The 6,191-nt window shown below is 38.1% G+C and overlaps 1 pseudogene; it reads right to left on the bottom strand.

The window, feature by feature from the left end:
• On the bottom strand, window positions 1,061–1,955 carry LOC102189029 (annotated as a pseudogene).

The raw sequence follows: 6,191 nt of genomic DNA, 5'->3' as shown, positions 1-6,191 counted from the left end.
TAAGTATAGAAATCAAAGAACAAAATAAATGATAGGGAAAGTTTAGAAACTCAATATTCATGACCAAATATTGAGGGGAAAATAACATGCTAAAGCTAAAAATGTATTCCTGAGATTTTTTTCAAACTGACTATACTTTTGACAATATTTTACAGGAATCTTTGACAGGTTGTCAGTTGACTTATAATATATCTTTGCAGTCAGAATTCACAAAACTCTTTAGATAAACCATTGGTTACTGTATCTCTGTTAACTAGAACTAATGGCAATATTTGTTTTAATTTCTTGCCTCCTTGCTGAGAGAAAAAGAAATCAATACATACTGATTAAAAATGTCCTTTCACTCATGTGTGAGTAAATATTTACTTTTCCATTTGTGCCCATGATCCTAAATTCAAATCCTTAAAACATAATGGCATAATAATTTTATTGTTCACATTATAATATGTTAACTTGCAGGAAACACACAGATAAACTGGCCTAAGCACTTTCCAGCTATACAATGTATGAGTAACCGAGGCAAATTTCTGTACCTGATTTTATTCAAGAGCACAAACATGACAGATCAGTTGTATCAACCAATATCTCCCAAACAAATTCAACTTTAAGATTCCATGAATAGTGTACATTTGTTCAAATTTCCCTTATATTCCCTAGAAATGAACTGTTGAACACAACTTACTGGGCTTTTTCATTTATTTTTTCTTTATACCATTCTCTCTGTTTTATAAGCTTCTCAGGTGGGGCTAGTGGTAAAGAACCCACCTGCTAATGCAGGAGACATAAGAGACGTGGGTTCAATCCCTGAGTGAGGAAGACCCCCAGAGGAGGAAATGGCTACCCACTCCAGTATTCTTGCCTGGAGAATCCCATGGACAAAGGAGCCCGATAAGCTAGAGTCCTAGGGTCGCAAAGAGTCAGACATGATTGAAGCAACTTAGCACACGTGGATTCTGTTTTACAAAGAGTAAACAATTTCAGAAGCAGTATAAACTCGCTATCTCCAGTTTTCACTACCTATTTATTTGTGCCTCCGAAGAGTTCTTCAGATATCTTTAAGTCAGAGCCTCCTTCACATCACCCTCCTCAAGGCCCCTTTTACTTCCTTGTTCCTCAAAGTATACATCAGTGGATTTAGCATAGGAGTGACCACATTGTACATAATGGCACTGGTCTGATCCTGGTCCCTGGAGCTACTTGAGGCAGGATGAATGTAAACAAAAACAACAGAAAAGAACAACTACCAAGAAGTGGGAGGCACACGTAGACAGTGCTTTATGAAGCATGCTGCAAGAGTGGGTCTTGAACTAAGATAGATAATAATATAGAAATAGCGCAGGAATGTTAGAAAGAATGAGCCCATGGCAATGGTGCCTGTGACAGTATTAAGCAGCCACTCACTGAGCTCAACGTTCCCACAGGCCAACTCCAGCAATGGCTTAACATCACAGAAGAAGTGGATATGGTTGGAACCACAGAAGTTTAAGCGAGAGGTCATTACTGAGTGCAGCAGGGCATGGAAAAAACCAATGATCCAGACAGTGAGAGCCATCTGGATACAGACTTGAGGATTCATGATAAGAATATAATGAAATGGTTTGCAGATAGCCACAAAGCGGTTAAAGCCCATCATGGCTAGCAACATGAACTCTGTGCTGCCTAGGAAATGGGAGAAATGAAGCTGGCTTATGCATCCCAAGAAAGAAATTGCTTTGTGGGTAGAGAGGAATTTCTCCAGCTGGAATACAGATATCCAGACTTGACAGGTTTCCCAGGAAAAAATACATAGGAGAATGGAGTCTTGAATCAGAGATGACAACCATCAGGATGGCTCCTTTTCCAGCCAAGCTGACAATGTAAGTTGCAAGGAAAATCACAAAGAGAACAGGCTGCAGTTCTTGCATGTCTGTCACTCCCAGGAGAAGAAATTCAGTGACTGAGGTTTGATTCAGCATCACTTGAAAGAAGAGACAAAATAACATATGGAATGCTATCTCTGATGGGAACCAGTGTCCCACAACTGAGGATTTTCCCATCTAGATAATAATATTTTGAGGTAGAGCAGTGGTGTTTTAAATAGTCTCAGCAGCACAGATTATACAATATTTGGACCACTGGATTATTAAATATTAACATTATATGCCATTTATGGACTGTTACTCAAACACTTTTGTTTTTATTTGACATATCTTTTCAAATATATATATACATCTTTTCAAGAGAAAATCTTTTCTTTTTTCCAGGGATTCAGAGCAAATTGCCAGCCTACCAATCTTATCTGGTAAAGACTTGTCTTTTATAATCCTAAGATATAACAGAGGGTAAATTATTAAGCTCTGCACCACACTACTGTCTCCTGACTTAGTAAAAAATCATTTGAAGGGTTTTTAACCTAAGAAAAATTGACTGTGAGGGAATAATAAGAACTATAAAGAACTCTGAATGGAGATGTAAACATTAGAGTGCTTTCTATTAAAAGGAATCATTCAATATTTGGGAAACTCTTGAAAGGAGAAGACAAAGATATGATGTGACTAGAATAAAAAAGTGAATTTAGTAGGGAACATTTCTAGAAATCCCATGAGATTATCACCTTTAAATGTAGTGAGGATTTTGAGAAATTATTTAATGTTAATATGGTGTTGGAGAAGACTCTTGAGAGTCCCTTGGACTGGAAGGAGATCCAACCAGTTCATGCTGAAGGAGATCAGACCTGGGATTTTTTTGGAAGGAATGATGCTAAAGCTGAAACTCCAGTACTTTGGCCACCTCATGCAAAGAGTTGACTCATTGGAAAAGACTCTGATGCTGGGAGGGATTGGGGGCAGGAGGAGAAGGGGATGACAGAGGATGAGATGGCTAGATGGCATCACTGACTCGATGGGCATGGGTCTGAGTGAACTCCCGGAGTTGGTGATGGACAGGGAGGGCTGGTGTGCTGCAATTCATGGGTCGCAAAGAGTCGGACATGACTGAGCGACTGAACTGAAGTGAATGCACGTTTATTGAAGGCTGGCTTAAAGGAATTAAAAGTAACTTTCCTTGATAGCCATGTATATATTATATATAGTTAAAATCTAAAGAGTGGTCCAAAATCACAGAAAAAGTGGGGAATTTCTTGATTAGTATACAATGAGAGCTGGGATAGCTTTACCCTCTGAGCCACCAAGGAAGTCCATTGTAAAGCAATGATATTCTAATTAAAACACACTGTAAAGCAATTACATGAGTCAGTGATGCTATCCAGCCATCTCATCCTCTGTCCTCCCCTTCTCCTCCTGCCTTCAATCTTGCTCACCATCAGGGTCTTTTCCAATGACTCAGTTCTTTGCATCAGGTGGCCAAAGTATTGGAGTTTCAGCTTCAGCATCAGTCCTTCCAATGAATATTCAGGACTGATTTCCTTTAGGATTGACAAGCTTGATCTCCCTGCAGTCACAGGGACTCTCAAGGGTCTTCTTCAATGCCACAGTTTAAAAGCATCAATTCTTTGGTGCTCAGCTTTCTTTATATTCCAACTCTCACATCCATACATGACTACTGGAAAAACCATGGCTTTGACTAGACAGACCTTTGTTGGCAAAGTAATGTCTCTGATTTTTAATATGCTGCCTAAGTTGATCATAGCTTTTCTTGCAAGAAGCAAGTGTCTTTTAATTTCATGGTTGCGGTCACCATCTGCAGTGATTTTGGAGGCCCACAAAATAAAATCTTTTACTGTTTCCATTGTTTCCCCATCTATTTGCCATGAAGCAATGGGACCGGATGCCATGATCTTAGTTTTTCGAGTGTTGAGTTTTAAACCAAGTTTCTCACTCTCCTCTTTCACTTTCATCAAGAGGCTCTTTAGTTTTTCTTCACTTTCTGCTATAAGTGTGGTGTCATATACATATCTGAGGTTATTGATATTTCTCCTGGAAATCTTGATTCCAGCTTGTGCTTCATCCAGCCCACCATTTCATATGATGTACTCTGCATATAAGTTGAATAGGCAGGGTGACAATATCCATGTATGTTGGATTACATTAAAAAATCTGATTAATAGTAATTCTAGTCTGAGATAGTTCAGGGTATAAAATGCTTTCTCCCCACACATTTTTTTATAAACAAAACTGGAACTGTGGCAAAACCAATACAAAACTGTAAAGTAATTAACCTCCAATTAAATAAATTTATATTAAAAAAAAAGAGAGAGAGACCAAAGAAAGTAGAGTCGGGAGATGGAAGAACTATGTGAGCCAAGTTAGAATCAAATTCTTTGCTTTACAAAAGTTGATGTAAACAATTTGAATAGTCTGTTTATGAACTCAAATTATTCTTTTATAACTTTTCAGTCTGTATCTCTATTATTTATTTAGTAGTCTTATTTATTTATTTGTTGGTTGCACTGCGTGGCTTGTGGGATCAGAGTTCCTCGACAAGGGCTTGAACCTAGGCCCTTAGCAGCAAAAGTGCAGAATGCTAACCACTGGACACGTGAGAATCCTATATCTTTAAATAGTTGGAAATGCCAGTATCCATTATGGTTTCAGGTCCAGTGACACTTCATGGAACATAGAAAGTGAGGAACATAGTAATTCTTGTCTATTAGCTCCAAAAATACTTCAGCAAAGAAAGCTGGGCACTGAAGAATTGATACTTTTGAACTGTTGTGTTGGAGAAGACTCTTGAGAGTCCCTTGGACTGCTAGGAGATCCAACTAGTCCATCCTAAAGGAAATCAGCCCTGAATATTCATTGGAAGGACTGATGTTGAAGCTAAAAGTCCAATACTTTGGCCACCCGATGTGAAGAACCGACTCATTAGAAAAGACCCTGAAGCTGGGAAAGAATGAGGGCAGGAGGAGAAGGGGACGACAGAGGATGAGATGGTTGGATGGCATCACTGACCCAATGGACATGAGTTTGAGCAAGCTTCGGGAGTTGGTGATGGACAGGGAAGCCTAGCTTGCTGCAGTCCACGGGGTCGCAAAGAGTTGGATACAACTAAGCGATTGAATTGAACTAAATTACTATTTGATAGCTTTCACTTAGTATAAATTTGGTGATAGGTAAGGAAAACAAACTTGATGAATTCTTCATATTTCACTGGTATCATATCATATTCTATGACATTACAATCTGAGAAAATAAGTATAGAAATCAAAACCAAAATAAATAATAAGGAAGAATTTTGAAGCTCAATTTTCCATGACCAGAAATTGAGGGGAAAATAACATATCAGTGAGCGAGAAAGATATTCCTGAGATTTTTTTTCACACTGCCTCCATTTTTAGCAATATTTTAAGGTAATCTTTGACAGGTTGTCCACTTGAATTATAAAGCATCTTTGGAGTCAGAGTTCACAATTTATCTCTGTTAATTTGTACTCAAAGTATTATTGTTTTAATTACTTACTTGCTTCCTTGTTTGGAGAAAAAGAAATCATGATATACTGCTTAAGAATTTCCCTTAACTCATATATGAGTTAACATTTGTTTTTCTAGTTGAGTAACCATAGCTCTACCCTCAAATTCTTAAAATAAAACAGCATAATAACTTTATTTTCACCTTACAATATGTTAATTTACAGGAAACATGCAGATTAACAAGCCTTAGTATTATCCAACTATGCCATATATGCATATTTGAGGCAAATTTCTGTATCTGGTTTTATTTAAGAACATACAAGAATATGTAAACAAATAGTTTTATCAGCTTATATCCCCCACACAAATTCAACATTAAAATTTCAAGGGGGATTCCCTAGTGGCCAGTGGTAAAGAATCTCCCTGCCAGTGCAGGAGATACCAGTTTGATCCCTGATCCAGGAAGATTCCACATTCCACGGAGCAGTTAAGCCCACTTGCCACAACAGGAGAAGCCACTGCATGGAGACACCTAAGCACCGTGTCTAGAGGAGTCCCCACTCCCCAAAACCAGAGAAAAGGCTGCCACAGCGATGAAGACTCAGCACAGCCAAAAAAAGAAAAAGATTTTGTGGATAATGTCCTATTTGTTCAAGTTTCCCTTACATTACCTAGTCACACACTGTTAACACAACCAGACTGGACTTTCCCGTTTATTTTTCTTTATATAATGCCTTCTGCTTCACAAACAGTAAACAATTAGAAAAGCAGTATAATTTCACATCCCAACTGTATCATAGCTTTTTTACGGATGCCTTGGAAGAATTCTCTAGATTTCTTAGGG

Source organism: Capra hircus, chromosome 23 (genome assembly GCF_001704415.2).
Source record: "Capra hircus breed San Clemente chromosome 23, ASM170441v1, whole genome shotgun sequence".
Classification (NCBI taxonomy): Eukaryota; Metazoa; Chordata; class Mammalia; order Artiodactyla; family Bovidae; genus Capra; species Capra hircus.
Note: the sequence above shows the minus strand (reverse complement) of the source record. Positions and strands in the feature narration are given on the sequence as shown.